We start from the raw sequence: 23324 nt of genomic DNA, 5'->3' as shown, positions 1-23324 counted from the left end.
CCGGTAGTGGTGCGGCGCTTTTTTTCTTTTGGCTGATAGCTTTGAAGATATGTTCTGATGGTGGTGAGAGTGGAGAAGGACTGTCTCCGTGGCGCAATTGGCGAGCGTGATCGGCTGATAACCGAAAGGTTGGAGGTTCGAGCCCACCCGGTGGTGGTGCGGCGCTTTTTTTTTCTTTGGGCTGATAGCTTTGAAGATATCTTCTGATGGTGGTGAGAGTGGAGCAGGACTGTCTCCGTGGCGCATTTGGCTAGCGCGATCGGCTGTTAACCGAAAGCTTGGAGTTTCGAGCCCACCCGGTAGTGGTGCGGCGCTTTTTTTTTGCGCTGATGGCTTTGGAGAAATGTTCTGACGGTGGTGAGATTGTAGCACGACTGTCTCCGTGGCGCAATTGGCTAGCACGTTCGGCTGTTAACCGAAAATTTGGAGTTTCGAGCCTTCCCGTAATTGGTGTGTTGCTTTTTTTCTTTGCGCTGATAGCTTTGACGATATATTCTGATGGTGGTGAGAGTAGAGCACGACTGTCTCCGTGGCGCAATTCGCTAGCGCGATCGGCTGTTAACCGAAAGGTTGCAGATTCGACCGCTCCCGGAAGTGGTGTGTTCTTTTTTCTTTGCGCTGATAGCTTTGAAGATATGTTCTGATGGTGGCGAGAGTGGAGCACGACTGTCTCTGTGGCGCAATTGGCTAGCGCTATATGCTGTTAACCGAAAAGTTGGAGGTTCGAGCCCCCCGGTGGTGGTGCGGCGCTTTTTTTTCTTCGGGCTGATAGCTCTGAGGAAATGTTCTGACGGTGGTGAGAGTGGAGTACGACTGTCTCCGTGGCGCAGTTGGCTAGCGTGATCGGCTGTTAACTGAAATGTTGGAGGTTCGAGCCCTCCCGGGAGTGGTGTGTTGCTTTTTTTTCTTTGGGCGGATAGCTTTGAAGATATGTTCTGATGGTGGTGAGAGTGGAGCAGGACTGTCTCCGTGGCGCAATTGGCTAGCGCGATCGGCTGTTAACAGAAAGGTTGGAGGATCGAGCCCACCCGGTGGTGCTGCGGCGGCGTTTTTTCTTTGTGCTGATAGATTTGAAGATAGGTTCTGATGGTGGTGAGTGTGGAGCAGGACTGTCTCCGTGGCGCAATCGGCTAGCGCGATCGGCTGTTAACCGAAAGCTTGGAGGTTCGAGCCCACCCGGTGGTGGTGCGGCGCTTTTTTTTTCTTTGCACTGATAGCTTTGGAGAAATGTTCTGACAGTGATGAGATCGGAGCACGACTGTCTCCTTGGCGCAATTCGCTAGCACATTCGGCTTTAACTGAAAAATTGGAGTTTCGAGCCCTCCCGGGAGTGGTGTGTCGCTTTTTTCTTTGCGCTGATAGCTTTGAAAATATGTTCTGATGGTGGTGAGACTGGAGCACGACTGTCTCCGTGGCGCAATTGGCTAGCGCCGTCAGCTGTTAACCGAAAGGTTGGAGGTTCGAGCCCACCCGGTGGTGGTGCGGCGCTTTTTTTTCTTTGCACTGATAGCTTTGGAGAAATGTTCTGACAGTGATGAGATCGGAGCACGACTGTCTCCTTGGCGCAATTCGCTAGCACATTCGGCTTTAACTGAAAAATTGGAGTTTCGAGCCCTCCCGGGAGTGGTGTGTCGCTTTTTTCTTTGCGCTGATAGCTTTGAAAATATGTTCTGATGGTGGTGAGACTGGAGCACGACTGTCTCCGTGGCGCAATTGGCTAGCGCGATCTGCTGTTGACCGAAAGGTTGGAGGTTCGAGCCCACCCGGTGGTGGTGCGGCGCTTTTTTTTCTTTGGGCTGATAGCCCTGAAAAAATGTTCTGACGGTGGTGAGAGTGGAGCACGCCTGTCTCCGTGGCGCAATTGGCTAGCGCGATCGGCAGTTAACCGAAAAGTTGGAGGTTCGAGACCACGTGGCGGTGGTGCAGCACTTTCTTTTTGGGGCCGATAGCTTTGAAGATATGTTCTGATGGTCGTTAGAGTATAGCAGGACTGTCTCCGTGGCGCAATTTGCTAGCGCGATCGGTTGTTAACCGAAATGTTGGAGGTTCGAGCCCTCTCGGGAGTGGTGAGTCGCTTTTTTCTTTGCGCTGATAGCTTTGAAGACATGTTCTGATGGTGGTGAGATTGGAGCACGACTGTCTCCGTGGCACGATTGGCTGGCACGTTCGGCTGTTAACCGAAAAATTGGAGGTTTGAGCCCTCCCGGCAGTGGTGTGTTGCTTTTTTTTCTTTGGGCTGATAGCTTTGAAGATATGTTCTGATGGTGGTTAGAGTGGAGCAGGACTGTCTCCGTGGCGCAATTGGCTAGCGCGTTCGGCCGTTAGCCGAAAGGGTTGAAGTTCGAGCCCACCCGGTGGTGGTGCGGGCTTTTTTTCTATGGGCTGATAGCTTTGAAGATATGTTCTGATGGTGGTGAGAGTGTAGCGCGACGGTCTCCATGGCGCAACTGGCTGGCGTGATCGGATGTTAACCGAAAGGTTGGAGGTTCGAGCCCACCCGGTGGTGGTGCGGCGCTTTTTTTTCTTTGGGCTGATAGCTCTGAAGAAATGTTCTGATGGTGGTGAGAGTGGAGCACGACTGTCTCCGTGGCGCAATTGGCTAGCACGTTCGGCTGTTAACCGAAAAATTGGAGTTTCGAGCCCTCCCGGGAGTGGTGTGTTGCTTTTTTCTTTGCGCTGATAGCTTTGAAGATATGTTCTGATGGTGGTGAGAGTGGAGCACGACTGTCTCCGTGGCGCAATTGGCTAACACGTTCGGCTGTTAACCGAAAAATTGGAGTTTCGAGCCCTCCCGGGAGTGGTGTGTTGCTTTTTTCTTTGCGCTGATAGCTTTGAAGATATGTTCTGATGGTGGTGAGAGTGGAGCACGACTGTCTCCATGGCGCACTTGGCTAGCGCGATTCGCATTTAACCAAAAAGTTGGAGGTTCGAGCCCACCCGGTGGTGTTGCGGCACTTTTTTTCTTTGGGCTGATAGCTTTGAAGATATGTTCTGATGGTGGTGAGTGTATAGCAGGACTGTCTCCGTGGCGCAATTGGGTAGCGCGATTTGCTGTTAACCGAAAGGTTGGAGGTTCGAGCCCACCCGGTGGTGGTGTGGCACTTTTTTACTTTGGGCTGATAGCTTTGAAGATATGTTTTGATGGTAATGAGAGTATAGCAGGACTGTCTCCGTGGTGCAATTTGCTAGCGCGATCGGCTGTTGAGCGAAAGGTTGGAGGTTCGAGCCCTCCCGGGAGTGGTGTGTTGCTTTTTTCTTTGCGCTGATAACTATAGAGACATGTTCTCACGGTGGTGAGATCTGAGCACGACTGTCTCCGTGGCGCAATTGGCTAGCACGTTCGGCTGTTAACCGAACAATTGGAGGTTTCAGCCCTCCCAGGAGTGGTGCGGCGCTTTTTTTAGGGGCGAAGCTCCTTAGGGCGTGGGCTGTGCGTCCCCTGTAGCCTGTATGTAGCCACTTCTAGTTTAGTTCTTGCAGTGTTCACTAGATTGCGGTACCGTCCCCTGTATGTAGCCACCTCTAGTTTAGTTCTTGCAGTGTTCACTAGATGGCGGTACCGTCTCCTGTATGTAGCCACCTCTCGTTTAGTTCTTGTAGTGTTTACTAGATGGTGGTACTTGTAGCTGATGATGAAAAGGTGCAAGATGTTATAAACTAGAAAGCGGTACTTGTAGTTGATGAAAGACGCGAGATCTTATAAAATAGGAATGATGTCACATATGGCGCGTGTCATTGGTTGAAGGCAATCGTTCGATTTAGTGCGGCGACGTACGCTAGGGGGAGCGATGTAATAAAATCGAGTAGGCAAAATGTACAGAGGATTCATGGTTTACCAGGTTTACCTCAGGAGCTTCGCCCACTCATCATCATTCACTTCGTGGATATGGCGGAATGTTTTCTTTGCGCTGATAGCTTTGGAGAAATGTTCTGATGGTGGTGAGAGTGGAGCACGACTGTCTTCGTGGCGCAATTGGCTAGCGCGATCGGCTGTTTACCGAAAGGTTGGAGGTTCGAGCCCACCCGGTGGTGGTGCAGCGCTTTTTTTCTATGGGCTGATAGCTTTGAAGATATGTTCTCATGGTGGTGAGTGTATAGCAGGACTGTCTCCGTGGCGCAATTGGGTAGCGCGATCGGCTGTTAACCGAAAGGTTGGAGGTTGGAGCCCTCCCGGGAGTGGTGTGTTGCTTTTTTCTTTGCGCTGATAACTTTAGAGACATGTTCTCACAGTGGTGAGAGTATAGCAGGACTGTCTCCGTGGCGCAATTGGCTAGCGCGATCGGCTGTTAACCGAGAGGTTGGAGGTTTGAGCCCACCCGGGGACGGTGTGTCGCTTTTTTTTCTTTTCGCCGATAGCTTTGAAGATATGTTCTGATGGTGGTGAGAGTGGAGCACGACTGTCTCCGTGGCGCAATTGGCTAGCGTGATCGGCTGTTAACCGAAAGCTTGGAGTTTCGAGCCCACCCGGGGACGGTGTGTCGCTTTTTTTTCTTTGCGCTGATAGCTTTGAAGATATGTTCTGATGGTGATGAATGTGGAGCACGACTGTCTCCGTGGCGCAATTGTCTAGTGTGATCGACTGTTAACCGAAAAGTTTGAGGTTCGAGCCCACCCGGTGTAGGTGTGGGACTTTTTTTTCTTTGGGCTGATAGCTTTGAAGACATGTTCTGATGGTAATTAGAGTATAGCAGGACTGTCTCCGTGGTGCAATTTGCTAGCGCGATCGGCTGTTAAGCGAAAGGTTGGAGGTTCGAGCCCTCCCGGGAGTGGTGTGTTGCTTTTTTCTTTGCGCTGATAGCTTTGAAGATATGTTCTAATGGTGGTGAGAGTGGAGCACGACTGTCTCCGTGGCCCAATTGGCTAGCGTGATTCGCTGTTAACGTAAAGGTTGGAGGTTAGAGCCCACCCGTTGGTGGTGCGGTGCTTTTTTTTCTTTGCACTGATAGCTTCGGAGAAATGTTCTGACGGTGGTGATATTGGAGCACGACTGTCTCCTTGGCGCAATAGGCTAGCACATTCGGCTGTTAATCGAAAAATTGGAGTTTAGAGCCCTCCCGGGAGTAGTGTATCGCGTTTTTCTTTGCGCTGATAGCTTTGAAAATATGTGTTGATGGTGGTGAGACTGGAGCACGACTGTCTCCGTGGCGCAATTGGCTAGCGCGATCTGCTGTTGTCTGAAAGGTTGGAGGTTCGAGCACACCCGGTGGTGGTGCGGCGCTTCCTTTTCTTTGGGCTGATAGCTCTGAAGAAATGTTCTGACGGTGGTGAGAGTGGAGCACGACTGTCTCCATGGCGCACTTAGCTAGCGCGATTTGCAGTTAACCAAAAAGTTGGAGGTTCGAGCCCACCCGGTGGTGGTGCGGCACTTTTTTTCTTTGGGTTGATAGCTTTGAAGATATGTTCTGATGGTGGTGAGAGTATAGCAGGACTGTCTCCGTGGCGCAATTTGCTAGCGCGATCGGCTGTTAACCGAAAGGTTGGAGGTTCGAGCCCTCCCGGGGGTGGTGTGTTGCTTTTTTCTTTGCGCTGATAGCTTTCGAGACATGTTCTGACGGTGGTGAGATTGGAGCACGACTGTCTCCGTGGCGCAATAGGCTAGCATGTTCGGCTGTTAACCGAAAAATTGGAGGTTTGAGCCCTCCCGGGAGTGGTGTGTTCCTTTCTTTTCTTTGGGCTGATAGCTCTGAAGAAATGTTCTGACGGTGGTGAGAGTGGAGCACGACTGTCTCCGTGGCGCAATCGGCTAGCACGTTCGGCTGTTAACTGAAAATTGGAGTTTCGAGCCCTCCCGGGAGTGGTGTGTTGCTTTTTTTGCGCTGATAGCTTTGAAGATATGTTCTGATGGTGGTGAGAGTGGAGCACGACTGTCTCCGTGGCGCAATTGGCTAGCGCGGTCAGCTGTTAATCGAAAGGATGGAGGTTCGAGCCCACCCTGTGGTCGTACGGCGCTTTTTTTTCTTTGCACTGATAGCTTTGGAGAAATGTTCTGCCGGTGGGGAGATTGGAGCACGACTGTCTCCTTGGCGCAATTGGCTAACACATTCGGCTGTTAACCGAAAAATTGGAGTTTCGAGCACTCCCGGGAGTGGTGTGTCGCTTCTTTTTCTTTGGGCTGATATCTCTGAAGAAATGTTCTGACGGTGGTTAGAGTGGAGCACGAATGTCCTTCTGGTGCAATTGGCTTCGCGATCGGCACTTAACCGAAACGTTGGAGGTTCGAGCCCACCTGGTGGTGGTGCGGCACGTTTTTTTTGCGCTGATAGCTTTGAAGATATGTTCTGATGGTGGTGAGAGTGGAGCACGACTGTTTCCGTGGCGCAATTGGCTAGCGCAATCGGCTGTTAACCGAAAGGTTGGAGGTTCGAGCCCACCCGGTGGTGGTGCAGCGCTTTTTTTCTTTGGGCTGATAGCTTTGAAGATATGTTCCCATGGTGGTGAAAACGGAGCAGGACTGTCTCCGTGGCGCAGTTTGCTAGCGCGATCGGCTGTTAACCGAAAGGTTGGAGGTTCGAGCCCTCTCGGGAATGGTGTGTTGCTTTTTTCATTGCACTGATAGCTTTGAAGGTATGTTCTGTTAGTGGTGAGAGTGGAGAACGACTCTCTCCGTAGCGCAATTAGCTAGCGCGATCGGCTGTTAACCAAAAGGTTGGAGGTTAGAGCCCACACGGTGGTGGTGCGGCGTTTTTTTTTTCTTTGGGCTGATAGCTCTGAAGAAATGTTCTCACGGGGTAGAGAGTGGAGCACGACTGTCTTCGTGGCGCAATTGGCTAGCGCGATCGGCTGTTAACCGAAAGGTTGGAGGTTCGAGCCCTCCCGGGAGTGGTGTGTTGCTTTTTTTTCTTTGGGCTGATAGCTTTGAAGATATGTTCTGATGGTGGCTAGAGTGGAGCAGGACTGTCTCCGTGGCGCAATTGGCTAGCGCGTTCGGCCGTTAGCCGAAAGGGTTGAAGTTCGAGCCCACCCGGTGGTGGTGCGGGCTTTTTTTCTATGGGCTGATAGCTTTGAAGATATGTTCTGATGGTGGTGAGAGTGTAGCGCGACAGTCTCTATGGCGCAACTGGCTGGCGTGATCGGATGTTAACCGAAAGGTTGGAGGTTCGAGCCCACCCGGTGGTGGTGCGGCGCTTTTTTTTTCTTTGGGCTGATAGCTCTGAAGAAATGTTCTGATGGTGGTGAGAGTGGAGCACGACTGTCTTCGTGGCGCAATTGGCTAGCACGTTCGGCTGTTAACCGAAAAATTGGAGTTTCGAGCCCTCCCGGGAGTGGTGTGTTGCTTTTTTCTTTGCGCTGATAGCTTTGAAGATATGTTCTGATGGTGGTGAGAGTGGAGCACGACTGTCTCCGTGGCGCAATTGGCTAACACGTTCGGCTGTTAACCGAAAAATTGGAGTTTCGAGCCCTCCCGGGAGTGGTGTGTTGCTTTTTTCTTTGCGCTGATAGCTTTGAAGATATGTTCTCATGGTGGTGAGAGTGGAGCACGACTGTCTCCATGGCGCACTTGGCTAGCGCGATTCGCAGTTAACCAAAAAGTTGGAGGTTCGAGCCCACCCGGTGGTGTTGCGGCACTTTTTTTCTTTGGGCTGATAGCTTTGAAGTTATGTTCTGATGGTGGTGAGAGTATAGCAGGACTGTCTCCGTGGCGCAATTTGCTAGCGCGATCGGCTGTTAACCGAAAGGTTGGAGGTTCGAGCCCACCCGGTGGTGGTGTGGCACTTTTTTACTTTGGGCTGATAGCTTTGAAGATATGTTTTGATGGTAATGAGAGTATAGCAGGACTGTCTCCGTGGTGCAATTTGCTAGCGCTATCGGCTGTTGAGCGAAAGGTTGGAGGTTCGAGCCCTCCCGGGAGTGGTGTGTTGCTTTTTTATTTGCGCTGATAACTATAGAGACATGTTCTCACGGTGGTGAGATCTGAGCACGACTGTCTCCGTGGCGCAATTGGCTAGCACGTTCGGCTGTTAACCGAACAATTGGAGGCTTCAGCCCTCCCAGGAGTGGTGCGGCGCTTTTATTAGGGGCGAAGCTCCTTAGGGCGTGGGCTGTGCGTCCCCTGTAGCCTGTATGTAGCCACTTCTAGTTTAGTTCTTGCAGTGTTCACTAGATTGCGGTACCGTCCCCTGTATGTAGCCACCTCTAGTTTAGTTCTTGCAGTGTTCACTAGATGGCGGTACCGTCTCCTGTATGTAGCCACCTCTCGTTTAGTTCTTGTAGTGTTTACTAGATGGTGGTACTTGTAGCTGATGATGAAAAGGTGCAAGATGTTATAAACTAGAAAGCGGTACTTGTAGTTGATGAAAGACGCGAGATCTTATAAAATAGGAATGATGTCACATATGGCGCGTGTCATTGGTTGAAGGCAATCGTTCGATTTAGTGCGGCGACGTACGCTAGGGGGAGCGATGTAATAAAATCGAGTGGGCAAAATGTACAGAGGAATCATGGTTTACCAGGTTTACCTCCGGAGCTTCGCCCACTCATCATCATTCACTTCGTGGATATGGCGGAATGTTTACTTTGCGCTGATAGCTTTGGAGAAATGTTCTGATGGTGGTGAGAGTGGAGCACGACTGTCTTCGTGGCGCAATTGGCTAGCGCGATCGGCTGTTTACCGAAAGGTTGGAGGTTCGAGCCCACCCGGTGGTGGTGCAGCGCTTTTTTTCTATGGGCTGATAGCTTTGAAGATATGTTCTCATGGTGGTGAGAGTGGAGCAGGACTGTCTCCGTGGCGGAATTGGGTAGCGCGATCGGCTGTTAACCGAAAGGTTGGAGGTTCGAGCCCACCCGGTGGTGGTGTGGCACTTTTTTTTTCCTTGGGCTTATAGCTTTGAAGATATGTTCTGATGGTAATGAGAGTATAGCAGGACTGTCTCCGTGGTGCAATTTGCTAGCGCGATCGGCTGTTAAGCGAAAGGTTGGAGGTTGGAGCCCTCCCGGGAGTGGTGTGTTGCTTTTTTCTTTGCGCTGATAACTTTAGAGACATGTTCTCACAGTGGTGAGAGTATAGCAGGACTGTCTCCGTGGCGCTATTGGCTAGCGCGATCGGCTGTTAACCGAGAGGTTGGAGGTTTGAGCCCACCCGGGGACGGTGTGTCGCTTTTTTTTCTTTTCGCCGATAGCTTTGAAGATATGTTCTGATGGTGGTGAGAGTGGAGCACGACTGTCTCCGTGGCGCAATTGGCTAGCGTGATCGGCTGTTAACCGAAAGCTTGGAGTTTCGAGCCCACCCGGGGACGGTGTGTCGCTTTTTTTTCTTTGCGCTGATAGCTTTGAAGATATGTTCTGATGGTGATGAATGTGGAGCACGACTGTCTCCGTGGCGCAATTGGCTAGTGTGATCGACTGTTAACCGAAAAGTTTGAGGTTCGAGCCCACCCGGTCGTGGTGTGGGACTTTTTTTTCTTTGGGCTGATAGCTTTGAAGACATGTTCTGATGGTAATGAGAGTATAGCAGGACTGTCTCCGTGGTGCAATTTGCTAGCGCGATCGGCTCTTAAGCGAAAAGTTGGAGGTTCGAGCCCTCCCGGGAGTGGTGTGTTGCTTTTTTCTTTGCCCTGATAGCTTTGAAGATATGTTCTAATGGTGGTGAGAGTGGAGCACGACTGTCTCCGTGGCCCAATTGGCTAGCGTGATCCGCTGTTAACGTAAAGGTTGGAGGTTAGAGCCCACCCGTTGGTGGTGCGGTGCTTTTTTTTCTTTGCACTGATAGCTTCGGGGAAATGTTCTGACGGTGGTGATATTGGAGCACGACTGTCTCCTTGGCGCAATAGGCTAGCACATTCGTCTGTTAATCGAAAAATTGGAGTTTAGAGCCCTCCCGGGAGTAGTGTATCGCGTTTTTCTTTGCGCTGATAGCTTTGAAAATTTGTGTTGATGGTGGTTAGACTGGAGCACGACTGTCTCCGTGGCGCAATTGGCTAGCGCGATCTGCTGTTGACTGAAAGGTTGGAGGTTCGAGCCCACCCGGTGGTGGTGCGGCGCTTCCTTTTCTTTAGGCTGATAGCTCTGAAGAAATGTTCTGACGGTGGTGAGAGTGGAGCACGACTGTCTCCATGGCGCACTTGGCTAGCGTGATTTGCAGTTAACCAAAAAGTTGGAGGTTCGAGCCCACCCGGTGGTGGTGCGGCACTTTTTTTCTTTGGGTTGATAGCTTTGAAGATATGTTTTGATGGTGGTGAGAGTATAGCAGGACTGTCTCCGTGGCGCAATTTGCTAGCGCGATCGGCTGTTAACCGAAAGTTTAGAGGTTCGAGCCCTCCCGGGGGTGGTGTGTTGCTGTTTTCTTTGCGCTGATAGCTTTCGAGACATGTTCTGACGGTGGTGAGATTGGAGCACGACTGTCTCCGTGGCGCAATTGGCTAGCATGTTCGGCTGTTAACCGAAAAATTGGAGGTTTGAGCCCTCCCGGGAGTGGTGTGTTCCTTTCTTTTCTTTGGGCTGATAGCTCTGAAGAAATGTTCTGACGGTGGTGAGAGTAGAGCACGACTGTCTCCGTGGCGCAATCGGCTAGCACGTTCGGCTGTTAACCGAAAGGATGGAGGTTCGAGGCCACCCGGTGGTCGTACGGCGCTTTTTTTTTCTTTGCACTGATAGCTTTGGAGAAATGTTCTGCCGGTGGGGAGATTGGAGCACGACTGTCTCCTTGGCGCAATTGGCTAGCACATTCGGCTGTTAACCGAAAAATTGGAGTTTCGAGCCCTCCCGGGAGTGGTGTGTCGCTTCTTTTTCTTTGGGCTGATATCTCTGAAGAAATGTTCTGCCGGTGGTTAGAGTGGAGCACGAATGTCCTTGTGGTGCAATTGGCTTCGCGATCGGCACTTAACCGAAACGTTGGAGGTTCGAGCCCACCTGGTGGTGGTGCGGCACGTTTTTTCTGCGCTGATAGCTTTGAAGATATGTTCTGATGGTGGTGAGAGTGGAGCACGACTGTTTCCGTGGCGCCATTGGCTAGCGCAATCGGCTGTTAACCGAAAGGTTGGAGGTTCGAGCCCACCCGGTGGTGGTGCGGAGCTTTTTTTTCTTTGGGCTGATAGCTCCGAAGAAATGTTGTGACGGTGGTGAGAGTGGAGCAGGACTGTCTCCGTGGCGCAATTTGCTAGCGCGATCGGCTGTTAACCGAAAGGTTGGAGGTTCGAGTCCTCCCGGGAATGGTGTGTTGCTTTTTTCATTGCACTGATAGCTTTGAAGATATGTTCTGTTAGTGGTGAGAGTGGAGCACGACTCTCTCCGTAGCCAATTAGCTAGCGCGATCGTCTGTTAACCAAAAGGTTTGAGGTTAGAGCCCACCCGGTGGTGGTGCGGCGTTTTTTTTTTTTTCTTTGGGCTGATAGCTCTGAAGAAATGTTCTGACGGGGTAGAGAGTGGAGCACGACTGTCTTCGTGGCGCAATGGGCTAGCGCGATCGGCTGTTAACCGAAAGGTTGGAGGTTCGAGCCCTCCCGGGAGTGGTGTGTTGCTTTTTTTTCTTTGGGCTGATAGCTTTGAAGATATGTTCTGATGGTGGCTAGAGTGGAGCAGGACTGTCTCCGTGGCGCAATTGGCTAGCGCGTTCGGCCGTTAGCCGAAAGGGTTGAAGTTCGAGCCCACCCGGTGGTGGTGCGGGCTTTTTTTCTATGGGCTGATAGCTTTGAAGATATGTTCTGATGGTGGTGGGAGTGTAGCGCGACGGTCTCTATGGCGCAACTGGCTGGCGTGATCGGATGTTAACCGAAAGGTTGGAGGTTCGAGCCCACCCGGTGGTGGTGCGGCGCTTTTTTTTTCTTTGGGCTGATAGCTCTGAAGAAATGTTCTGATGGTGGTGAGAGTGGAGCACGACTGTCTCCGTGGCGCAATTGGCTAGCACGTTCGGCTGTTAACCGAAAAATTGGAGTTTCGAGCCCTCCCGGGAGTGGTGTGTTGCTTTTTTCTTTGCGCTGATAGCTTTGAAGATATCTTCTGATGGTGGTGAGAGTGGAGCACGACTGTCTCCGTGGCGCAATTGGCTAACACGTTCGGCTGTTAACCGAACAATTGGAGTTTCGAGCCCTCCCGGGAGTGGTGTGTTGCTTTTTTCTTTGCGCTGATAGCTTTGAAGATATGTTCTGATGGTGGTGAGAGTGGAGCACGACTGTCTCCATGGCGCACTTGGCTAGCGCGATTCGCAGTTAACCAAAAAGTTGGAGGTTCGAGCCCACCCGGTGGTGTTGCGGCACTTTTTTTCTTTGGGCTGATAGCTTTGAAGATATGCTCTGATGGTGGTGAGAGTATAGCAGGACTGTCTCCGTGGCGCAATTTGCTAGCGCGATCGGCTGTTAACCGAAAGGTTGGAGGTTCGAGCCCACCCGGTGGTGGTGTGGCACTTTTTTACTTTGGGCTGATAGCTTTGAAGATATGTTCTGATGGTAATGAGAGTATAGCAGGACTGTCTCCGTGTTGCAATTTGCTAGCGCGATCGGCTGTTGAGCGAAAGGTTGGAGGTTCGAGCCCTCCCGGGAGTGGTGTGTTGCTTTTTTCTTTGCGCTGAGAACTATAGAGACATGTTCTCACGGTGGTGAGATCTGAGCACGACTGTCTCCGTGGCGCAATCGGCTTGCACGTTCGGCTGTTAACCGAACAATTGGAGGTTTCAGCCCTCCCAGGAGTGGTGCGGCGCTTTTTTTAGGGGCGAAGCTCCTTAGGGCGTGGGCTGTGCGTCCCCTGTAGCCTGTATGTAGCCACCTCTAGTTTAGTTCTTGCAGTGTTCACTAGATTGCGGTACCGTCCCCTGTATGTAGCCACCTCTAGTTTAGTTCTTGCAGTGTTCACTAGATGGCGGTACTGTGTCCAGTATGTAGCCACCTCTCGTTTAGTTCTTGTAGTGTTGACTAGATGGTGGTACTTGTAGCTGATGATGAATTAAAGGTGAAAGTGAACGCTGGATGACAGAGATACACGAAAAAAAGGAGGCCGCGCCTAGGATTTTTTGGAGCCACATAAAGGCGCTAGGTAGGAAGTCTGTCACAACGCAACAACATATTCTAGATGAAGGATGAAATCAATTGGAAGGGTACGAAGCGCTAGGTTACATCCAAAAGGTAACAGCCGATTCGTTTCAAAAGAGCGTCCAGGGGATCTCCCCGGTGAGTAAAAGTGTGGCGGAGAAAGCAACAGAGGAAGAGCTAGTACTTGATAATTTCAACTGGAAAAAGGCCGAAGGAAAAATTCCAAAGCGCACTGCCGCGGGTTTAGAAGGGATTCCCGTTAGCCTCATTAACGAACTAGGACATAACACTAAAGAAGCATTGTTAAAAGCAGTAGAAAAAAGCTTAAAGGACGGACAAATACCGGTCAGTTGGCGACAAAGTAGAATGAACTTAATCTATAAAGGCAAGGGAGAAAAGGACAAGATTCGCTCGTATAGACCACTAACCATTACATCGGTACTATACAGGTTGGCGATGCAAGCAGTAAAAATGAAAATAGAAACATGGGCCGAACATAACGATATTTTGGGAGAACTTCAGAACGGATTTCGAGTCGACAGGCGGTTAGACGATAACCTGTTTGTTCTCACTCAGTGTATAGAAATATCTAAAATAGAGAATAGGCCCTTGTACGTGGCTTTTCTAGACATCACTGGGGCATACGACAACGTTAATCAGGAAATTTTGTGGGATATATTGAAAGGAATGGGCATGGGCGACGACTGTATACAGCTTTTGAGGGAGATATACCGAGAAAATACAGTTTGCATAGAGTGGGAAGGAATGCGTAGCAAAGAGAACGTTGAGGTTAGCAGGGGTCTGAGACAGGGATGTCCTTTGTCCCCGCTGTTATTCATGCTGTACATGGTGAGTATGGAAAAAGCGCTAGAAGGTAGCAACATTGGTTTTAATCTGTCACACAAACAGGGCGGCATGATGATTGAGCAGAAGCTTCCAGGTTTATTTTATGCGGACGATATCGTCTTATTTGCGGACAGTCGAGATGATATACAGCAGCTGGCGAATATATGCGGAAGGGAAGGTGAAGCTCTTGGACTAGGATTCAGTGTAACGAAGTGTGGATTGATGGTATTCAATGATCCCTGTGATCAGACGGTGTCCATACAAGGCCACGAAATACCGAGGGTAAGTGAATACAAGTACCTTGGAGTATGGGTAAATGAGAGTGATAGATACATGGAGGTACAGGAAAAAGCCTCGGCAGCAAAAGAAACGAGGAATGCGGCAATAATGAAGCACAGAGCGTTGTGGGGATACAATAGGTATGAGGTGCTTCGAGGTCTGTGGAAGGGTGTAATGGTTCCAGGGCTTACTTTTGGGAACTCAGTGGTGTGCATGAGGGCAGAGGTGCAATCGGGAATGGATGTAAATCAAAGGACTGTGGGACGCCTCGCGTTGGAAGCTCACAGGAAGACGACAAACGAGGCTGTAAAGGGCGATATGGGGTGGGCAGGTTTTGAGGCGAGGGAAGCGCAGAGCAAAATAAGGTTCGAAGAAAGGCTAAGAAATATGAAGGAGAGTAGATGGGCAGAGAAGGTGTTCCGTTATTTGTATAGGAAGAGCGTGGACACACAGTGGAGAAAAAGAACTAGAAGACTCACTAGTAAATATACGGCTGGTATTGTAAGCCATATGTCAACAAAGAGCGTTAAGGGAAAAGTCAGGGAGGCGGAGAGGATTTACTGGATGGCAGCTATGGAGAAAAAAACCGGCTTTGAGTAACTACCGAAAGGGCAAAAATGAAATAAGGAGGGAGGCATTTTACGATAATACAAGGGGAAGCGCTTTACTGTTTGAAGCGAGATCGGGTTGCCTTAGAACGCGTAGTTATAAAGCAAGATTCAGTAAAGAAGAAGAACAATGCACATGCTGCGGGAAAGATAAGGAAACGGCGGAGCATGTTCTGATTGAATGTGGAGATATCCACCCAGGTGTACGTTTGGGCACGAGCCTACAGGAAGCCTTGGGTTTTAGGGACAACAATGGAAAGCTGAACACACCCGCGATTGAAATAAGTAAGAGACGGTTAGAGTATTGGTGGCAGAAAATTAGAGAGAAAGGACAAAAATAAATATTGGAAAAATAAAATATGGACAGTGTGCCGTAAATGGCAGAGAACTTAAGCTGAAAATTTACCTTTTTTTCCATTAAGATAGAATTTATCGAAGTAGAGGCATTAGGCCAACATAAAAAAAGAAAAAAGTTTTTTTGTTTTTTTTTGCCGAGCCTGGTGGCATACTTGTCACCACCCCGTTATAAAGGGGACGCTCATAGCATCCATCCATCCATGAAAAGGTGCAAGATGTTATAAACTAGAAAGCGGTACTTGTAGTTGATGAAAGACGCGAGATCTTATAAAATAGGAATGATGTCACATATGGCGCGTGTCATTGGTTGAAGGCAATCGTTCGATTTAGTGCGGCGACGTACGCTAGGGGGAGCGATGTAATAAAATCGAGTGGGCAAAATGTACAGAGGATTCATGGTTTACCAGGTTTACCTCCGGAGCTTCGACCACTCATCATCATTCACTTCGTGGATATGGCGGAATGTTTTCTTTGCGCTGATAGCTTTGGAGAAATGTTCTGATGGTGGTGAGAGTGGAGCACGACTGTCTTCGTGGCGCAATTGGCTAGCGCGATCGGCTGTTTACCGAAAGGTTGGAGGTTCGAGCCCACCCGGTGGTGGTGCAGCGCTTTTTTTTCTATGGGCTGATAGCTTTGAAGATATGTTCTCATGGTGGTGAGTGTGGAGCAGGACTGTCTCCGTGGCGCAATTGGGTAGCGCGATCGGCTGTTAACCGAAAGGTTGGAGGTTCGAGCCCACCCGGTGGTGGTGTGGCACTTTTTTTTTCCTTGGGCTTATAGCTTTGAAGATATGTTCTGATGGTAATGAGAGTATAGCAGGACTGTCTCCGTGGTGCAATTTGCTAGCGCGATCTGCTGTTAAGCGAAAGGTTGGAGGTTGGAGCCCTCCCGGGAGTGGTGTGTTGCTTTTTTCTTTGCGCTGATAACTTTAGAGACATGTTCTCACAGTGGTGAGAGTATAGCAGGACTGTCTCCGTGGCGCAATTGGCTAGCGCGATCGGCTGTTAACCGAGAGGTTGGAGGTTTGAGCCCACCCGGGGACGGTGTGTCGCTTTTTTTTCTTTTCGCCGATAGCTTTGAAGATATGTTCTGATGGTGGTGAGAGTGGAGCACGACTGTCTCCGTGGCGCAATTGGCTAGCGTGATCGGCTGTTAACCGAAAGCTTGGAGTTTCGAGCCCACCCGGGGACGGTGTGTCGCTTTTTTTTCTTTGCGCTGATAGCTTTGAAGATATGTTCTGATGGTGATGAATGTGGAGCACGACTGTCTCCGTGGCGCAATTGGCTAGTGTGATCGACTGTTAACCGAAAAGTTTGAGGTTCGAGCCCACCCGGTGGTGGTGTGGCACTTTTTTTTCTTTGGGCTGATAGCTTTGAAGATATGTTCTGATGGTAATGAGAGTATAGCAGGACTGTCTCCGTGGTGCAATTTGCTAGCGCGATCGGCTGTTAAGCGAAAGGTTGGAGGTTCGAGCCCTCCCGGGAGTGGTGTGTTGCTTTTTTCTTTGCGCTGATAGCTTTGAAGATATGTTCTAATGGTGGTGAGAGTGGAGCACGACTGTCTCCGTGGCCCAATTGGCTAGCGTGATCCGCTGTTAACGTAAAGGTTGGAAGTTCGAGCCCACGCGGTGGTGGTGCGGCGCTTTTTTTTCTTTGCACTGATAGCTTCGGAGAAATGTTCTGACGGTGGTGATATTGGAGCACGACTGTCTCCTTGGCGCAATTGGCTAGCACATTCGGCTGTTAATCGAAAAATTGGAGTTTAGAGCCCTCCCGGGAGTGGTGTGTCGCGTTTTTCTTTGCGCTGATAGCTTTGAAAATATGTGCTGATAGTGGTGAGACTGGAGCACGACTGTCTCCGTGGCGCAATTGGCCAGCGCGATCTGCTGTTGACTGAAAGGTTGGAGGTTCGAGCCCACCCGGTGGTGGTGCGGCACTTTTTTTCTTTGGGTTGATAGCTTTGAAGATATGTTCTGATGGTGGTGAGAGTATAGCAGGACTGTCTCTGTGGCGCAGTTTGCTAGCGCGATCGGCTGTTAACCGAAAGGTTGGAGGTTCGAGCCCTCCCGGGGGTGGTGTGTTGCTTTTTTCTTTGCGCTGATAGCTTTGGAGACATGTTCTGACGGTGGTGAGATTGGAGCACGACTGTCTCCGTGGCGCAATTGGCTAGCATGTTCGGCTGTTAACCGAAAAATTGGAGGTTTGAGCCCTCCCGGGAGTGGTGTGTTGCTTTCTTTTCTTTGGGCTGATAGCTCTGAAGAAATGTTCTGACGGTGGTGAGAGTGGAGCACGACTGTCTCCGTGGCGCAATCGGCTAGCACGTTCGGCTGTTAACCGAAAGGATGGAGGTTCGAGCCCTCCCGGGAATGGTGTGTCGCTTCTTTTTCTTTGGGCTGATATCTCTGAAGAAATTTTCTGACGGTGGTTAGAGTGGGGCACGAATGTCTCCGTGGTGCAATTGGCTTCGCGATCGGCACTTAACCGAAACGTTGGAGGTTCGAGCCCACCTGGTGGTGGTGCGGCACGTTTTTTTTGCGCTGATAGCTTTGAAGATATGTTCTGATGGTGGTGAGAGTGGAGCACGACGGTCTCCGTGGCGCAATTGGCAGCGCAATCGGCTGTTAACCGAAAGTTTGGAGGTTCGAGCCCACCCGGTGGTGGTGCAGCGCTTTTTTTCTTTGGGCTGATAGCTTTGAAGATATGTTCTCATGGTGGTGAGAGCGGAGCAGGACTGTCTCTGTGGCGCAATTTGCTAGCGCGATCGGCTGTTAACCGAAAGGTTGGAGGTTCGAGCCCTCCCAGGAGTGGTGTGTTGCTTTTTTCATTGCACTGATAGCTTTGAAGACATGTTCTGTTAGTGGTGAGAGTGGAGCACGACTCTCTCCGTAGCGCAATTAGCTAGCGCGATCGGCTGTTAACCAAAAGGTTGGAGGTTAGAGCCCATCCGGTGGTGGTGCGGCGTTTTTTTTCCTTTGGGCTGATAACTCTGAAGAAATGTTCTGATGGTGGTGAGAGTGGAGCACGACTGTCTCCGTGGCGCAATTGGCTAGCACGTTCGGCTGTTAACCGAAAAATTGGAGTTTCTAGCCCTCCCGGGAGTGGTGTGTTGCTTTTTTCTTTGCGCTGATAGCTTTGAAGATATGTTCTGATGGTGGTGAGAGTGGAGCACGACTGTCTCCGTGGCGCAGTTGGCTAGCACGTTCGGCTGTTAACCGAAAAATTGGAGTTTCGAGCCCTCCCGGGAGTGGTGTGTTGCTTTTTTCTTTGCGCTGATAGCTTTGAAGATATGTTCTGATGGTGGTGAGAGTGGAGCACGACTGTCTTCGTGGCGCAATTGGCTAGCGCAATCGGCTGTTAACGGAAAGGTTGGAGGTTCGAGCCCTCCCGGGAGTGATTTGTTGCATTTTTTTCTTTGGGCTGATAGCTTTGAAGATGTGTTCTGATGGTGTTGAGATTGGAGCGGGACTGTCTCCGTGGCGCAATTGGCTAGCGCGATCGGCTCTTAACCGAGAGAGAGAGAAACAACTTTTATTGAAACGGCAAGTGTTAGAGGAGTTGACTCCCCTCCCTTAGATGGCAGCTAGGAGTCCTTGGGCCCTAGCGGCATCTTCGGCTTGCCTGATGACCTGTAGTTGGTCCTCAATGCTTGAGCTTAGCAGCGCGGTCTCCCACTGCTCCGTATTCATGTATGTGTTTGGCCCCTTCACGATGTTGGGGCAAGCCCAGATAATGTGTTTGAGGTCCGCCCGCTGATTGCAGTGTTTACATCTGTCTGAGTAGAGGTCCGGGTAACAATGATTATAAGCGATTGGGTTTGGGAACGTGTTTGTTTGTAATAGGCGCCACGCTGTCGCCTGCTGCTTATTTAATGAGGAGTGTGGTGGCGGGTAATGCTGCCTCCCTAATCTGTAGTGCTTGGTAATTTCGTTGTAACTGAACATGCGGTCTCTCTCCGCACGCGGGCTCCGCGTCATTCCTGCCCCTGCTCGGCTCACTAACTCTCGAGCTAGGGTGTGTGCGGTTTCATTGCCTGGGAGGGAGGAGTGGGCGGGCGTCCATATAACATAAACGTCGCGCTCTCCGCGAAAGTTATTTAAGATTCTTAACGCCTCTTTCGAGACCCTTCCGTTAGCGAAGTTATGAATCGCGGTTTTAGAATCACTGATTACGACGCTGGCCCTTGTGGACGCAAGCGTCAGCGCTATGGCCGTTTCTTCAGCGATTTCCGAATTTCCTGTTTTAATGGTGCCGCTAGCAAGCAGGTGGCCCGCTTGATTTGAGGCGACTATTGCCATGTGTCGACCGTCTGTATATTCGGCTGCATCTACATATACCACGTCCGCGTCATGTTGAAACTTCTTGTGCAGTGCTCTCGCTCTTGCATTCCTCCGCTCCCGGTGATGTTCGGGGTGCATGAAAACGTTAAAGGCCGCAACCTGTGGAACGACGCGCAGCACGAGGAGCTCACGCTAATAACTAACCCACAAGACCCTACCAGAATGGGGAACAGCGTCAGTAGAGACACCACGCCGGACCTTACATTCATAAGGAATATATCCAACCCTCATTGGACCAACACTAACGTAAATCTAGGCAGCGATCACTACATTGTATGCACAATTTTACAAGCAGGTCCGCGTAAAAAGAAAGGTAGAAAAATAATGTTAACCGAGTGGGACACCTTTCGTAAGATAAGAGAGGACGATGCTACAGAGACCATCGAAGATATACAGAAGTGGACAGACAAACTCCAGCGTAGCGTGCAGAAAGCCACCAAACATGTTCCCGAAGAGGCAGGAATGGAAGAAATGGACAGCAAGCTCTTACACATGTGGGAGGCAAAACGCAGCCTGCAAGAGCGCTGGAAAGGTCAAAAGCACAACCGGCGTCTAAGAAAGAGAATCGTCGCGCTCGACAGAGACATAGAAGACTACGCAAATAGGCTGTCCCAGCAGCAGTGGGCAGGCATGTGCACTTTAATGAACAGGCAGTTCGGAATGTCCAAAACTTGGAACATTCTCCGAGGCCTCCTTGATCCAGAAGGCACGAAAACAACACAAAGACAAAACCTGCAACGGATACTACACAGCTACGCAGGTACAGAAGCAGAGCTCTTACGCGAGCTACGCCAGACATACGTAGGAGAAGCCACAAAGGCGCGACTCCCAGAGTACGAAGGGAAGGATAACGTCGACCTCGACGCCTCCATAACAGAGGCAGAGATTCGATACGAACTCGGACGACTCAATCCCAAGTCCGCCCCGGGTCCCGACGGTATAACAAATAAAACACTTCGCAACTTAGATGACGAATCCGTCACTGCTCTCACGAAGTACATAAACGAATGCTGGGAGAAGGGCGCCATACCCCAGCAATGGAAAACCGCCAAAATCATATTAATACCCAAGCCGGGCAAAAAGCCGCTCATCGGAAATCTCAGGCCCATTTCATTGACGTCCTGCATTGGAAAGCTCATGGAAAAAGTAATTTTAACGCGTCTCGTCAGATACATGGACGACAACGAGCTATACCCACACACCATGATCGGCTTTCGACCAAGACTCTCGACGCAAGACGTCATGTTGCAGCTAAAGAATCAAATCATAGACGCCGAAACGCACACCCTGGATACAAAAGCCATTCTGGGTCTTGACCTGCAGAAGGCATTTGATAACGTCACCCACGAGGCCATATTGCGCAACTTGCAAAACCTACACGTAGGTCGGAGAGTGTACGATTACATAAAAGATTTTCTCACCAACCGTAAAGCTACAATCATGGCCGGGAAAGCGGAATCCGAAGAATTCGTTCTACGCAACAAGGGAACACCACAAGGTTCGGTGCTTTCCCCTTTCCTATTCAACGTGGCGATGCTTGGTTTACCCTCAGAGCTGGAACGCGTCGAAGGGCTTCAGCACAGTATCTATGCGGATGACATCACCCTATGGGTGACGGGCGGGAGCGACGGTCACATAGAAGAGATTTTACAACAAGCAGTAAATACGGTAGAGCGATACGTGGAGAACAATGGCCTAAAATGCTCTCCTCAAAAATCGGAGTTATTACTCTACAGACCTACAAGCAGAGGTCGCAAGCGCATTCACGAACGACACAACATCACAATCTTAGCAGGAGGTTACCCAATACCTCAGGTACAACACATAAGAGTTCTGGGACTCCGAATATCCGAGAACGGACATAACGGGGAAGCAATAAAGTTCCTGGATAACAACACCCAAAAACCATTCGAATGATTCGAAGAATCGCCAACAAAAACTACGGCGTGAAAGAACACAACTTAGTGCAGCTCATCCAAGCCTTCGTCGTCAGCCGCATAGTGTATGTGACCCCATACCTCAAGTTGCAAGTGGCGGAAAAACAAAAGATAGAATGCATAATTAAAAAAGCATATAAGCAAGCCCTCGGATTACCGATCACCACGTCTAACGAAAAGTTCGAAGCGTTAGGAATTCATAACACGCTAGACGAACTTATTGAGGCTCATATGATAGCGCAATATGAACGACTCGCGCAAAGCAACACGGGAAGACACATCCTGCACAAACTTGCAATAACGTACGCTGGCCAAAGCGGTAATAAATACGATATCCCAAAAGAAACCAGAGAGCGCATCATAATACCTCCGTTACCCAGAAACATGCTCTTAACCGAAAAATTGGAGTTTCGAGCCCTCCCGATGGTGGTGTGTCGCTTTTTTCTTTGCACTGATAGCTTTGAAAATATGTTCTGATGGTGGTGAGACTGAAGCACGACTGTCTCCGTGGCGCAATTGGCTAGCGCGATCTGCTGTTGACCGAAAGGTTGGAGGTTCGAGCCCACCCGGTGGTGGTGCGGCGCTTTTTTTTCTTTGGGCTGATAGCCCTGAAGAAATGTTCTGACGGTGGTGAGAGTGGAGCACGACTGTCTCCGTGGCGCAATTGGCTAGCGCGATCGGCAGTTAACCGAAAAGTTGGAGGTTCGAGCCCACGTGGCGGTGGTGCGGCACTTTTTTTGGGGGGGGCCGATAGCTTTGAAGATATGTTCTGATGGTGGTGAGAGTGGAGCACGACTGTCTCCGTGGCGCAATTGGCTAGCGTGGTCGGCTGTTAACCGAAATGTTGGAGGTTCGAGCCCACCCGGTCGTGGTGCGGCAATTTTTTTTCTTTGCGCTGATAGCTTTGGAGAAATGTTCTGATGGAGGTTAGAGTGGAGCACGACTGTCTTCGTGGCGCAATTGGCTAGCGCGATCGGCTGTTAACCGAAAAATTGGATGTTTGAGCCCTCCCGGGAGTGGTGTGTTGCTTTTATCTTTGCGCTGATAGCTTTGAAGATATGTTCTGATGGTGGTGAGAGTAGAGCACGCCTGTCTCCGTGGCGCAATTGGCTAGCCCTATCGGCTGTTAACCGAAAGGTTGGAGGTTCGAGCCCACCCGGTGGTGGTGCGGCGCTTTTTTTTCTTTGGGCTGATAGCTCTGAAGAAATGTTCTGACAGTGGTCAGAGTGGAGCACGACTGTCTCCGTGGCGCAATTGGCTAGCGCGATCGGCTGTTAACCGAAAGGTTGGAGGTTCGAGACACCCGGTGGTGGTGCGGCGCTTTTTTTCTTTGGGCTGATAGCTCTGAAGAAATGTTCTGACGGTGGTGAGAGTGGAGCACGACTGTCTCCGTGCGCAATTGGCTAGCGCAATCAGCTGTTAACGGAAAGGTTGGAGGTTCGAGCCCTCCCGGGAATGGTGTGTTGCTTTTTTTTCTTTGGGCTGATAGCTTTGAAGATGTGTTCTGATGGTGGTGAGATTGGAGCAGGACTGTCTCCGTGGCGCAATTGGCTGGCGCGATCGGCTCTTAACCGAAAGGTTGGAGCTTCGAGCCCACCCGGTGGTGATGCGGCGCTTTTTTTTCTTTGGGCTGATAGCTTTGAAGATATGTTCTGATGGTGGTGAGAGTGGAGCAGGACTGTCTCTGTGGCGCAATTGGCAAGCGCGATCGGCTGTTAACCGAAAGCTTGGAGTTTTGAGCCCACCCGGTAGTGGTGCGGCGCTTTTTTTTTGGCTGATAGCTTTGAAGATATGTTCCGATGGTGGTGAGAGTGGAGCAGGACTGTCTCCGTGGCGCAATTGGCGACCGTGATCGGCTGATAACTGAAAGGTTGGAGTTCGAGCCCACCTGGTGGTGGTGCGGCGCTTTTTTTTCTTTAAGCTCATAGCTTTGAAGATATTGTCACGGTACAGCGTGAACCAAAGGCAGATAAACGTTGACACAGGGGCTCTCAGCAGCCAAACA

General features: G+C 50.4%; 3 non-coding genes across 3 annotated transcripts; all 3 read left to right on the top strand.

The window, feature by feature from the left end:
* The first annotated feature begins 4251 nt into the window (after window positions 1-4251).
* TRNAN-GUU (transfer RNA asparagine (anticodon GUU)) lies at window positions 4252-4325 on the top strand. Its single transcript has one exon. It is a non-coding gene; the product is annotated as a tRNA-Asn (tRNA).
* Window positions 4326-16015: 11690 nt separating this feature from the next.
* Window positions 16016-16089, top strand: TRNAN-GUU (transfer RNA asparagine (anticodon GUU)). The gene has a single exon. It is a non-coding gene; the product is annotated as a tRNA-Asn (tRNA).
* A 1251-nt stretch (window positions 16090-17340) lies between these two features.
* Window positions 17341-17414, top strand: TRNAN-GUU (transfer RNA asparagine (anticodon GUU)). Its single transcript has one exon. It is a non-coding gene; the product is annotated as a tRNA-Asn (tRNA).
* Window positions 17415-23324: the final 5910 nt, after the last annotated feature.

Source organism: Rhipicephalus microplus, unplaced genomic scaffold, assembly GCF_043290135.1.
Source record: "Rhipicephalus microplus isolate Deutch F79 unplaced genomic scaffold, USDA_Rmic scaffold_59, whole genome shotgun sequence".
In the NCBI taxonomy this organism is placed as follows: domain Eukaryota; kingdom Metazoa; phylum Arthropoda; class Arachnida; order Ixodida; family Ixodidae; genus Rhipicephalus; species Rhipicephalus microplus.
The sequence above is the reverse complement of the archived record's forward strand: the minus strand, read 5'-3'. Positions and strand labels throughout refer to the sequence as shown.